At 30.4% G+C, this 797-nt stretch overlaps 1 pseudogene; it reads right to left on the minus strand.

The window, feature by feature from the left end:
- Nucleotides 1-222: 222 nt before the first annotated feature.
- LOC120592561 (uncharacterized) lies at nt 223-341 on the minus strand (annotated as a pseudogene).
- Nucleotides 342-797: the final 456 nt, after the last annotated feature.

Below are 797 nucleotides of genomic sequence, written 5' to 3' on the forward strand. Positions count from 1 at the left end.
TGTGTGGCTTATTTCACTTAGTGTAATGTCCATCAGTCTCATCCATGTTGGAAATGGCAGGATTTTCCTCTTTTTTTTTTTTTAGGCTGAATAATATTCTATTGTATGTATATGTATATATATCTATAATCTCATGTTTTATTTATCCATTCATCACATTGATGGATATGTAGGATGTTTCCATATCTTTATTTATTTATCTGTTTGTTTATTTATATTTTACGCCTATAGCATCTAGTATTCCTAGGTGGTCTCCCATCCAAGTACTAACCAGGGCCGACCCTGCTTAGCTTCCGAGATCAGACAAGATCAGGCACGTTCAGGGTGGCATGGCTGTAGACTTCCATATCTTGACTATTGTGAATAATGCTGCACGGAACATGGGGTGCAGATATCTCTTTGAATTGATTTCTGATCAAAGAACTGAGTTAATTCAAAGGAGAAAGAAAAATTTAAACAAATGGTACTGAAACAAACTGGATAATAAACAATATTACACAGAAAATAATTCCAGATGGATCATTCATTTAAATAGGAACCTAGAACCATAAATCTTTTATATAAAATGTATGAGAATATTTTCAACTTTGAGGAAGACAAAGACATTAACCAAATTAGCACCAAAAATATAAACCATAAATTAAAAAATAATAATTGGACATCATCAAGACCAATATCAAAATATTAAGAAAATTAACAGTTGAACCTCAGATAAGGAAAATATATTCATAATAATGATCTCTGATGAAAGACTCTTATTTATAATATGTAAAGAATTCCTAAAAATCATTAATAAA

The sequence above is a fragment of the Pteropus medius genome, unplaced genomic scaffold (genome assembly GCF_902729225.1).
Source record: "Pteropus medius unplaced genomic scaffold, Ma_sr-lr_union100, whole genome shotgun sequence".
Lineage (NCBI taxonomy): Eukaryota > Metazoa > Chordata > Mammalia > Chiroptera > Pteropodidae > Pteropus > Pteropus medius.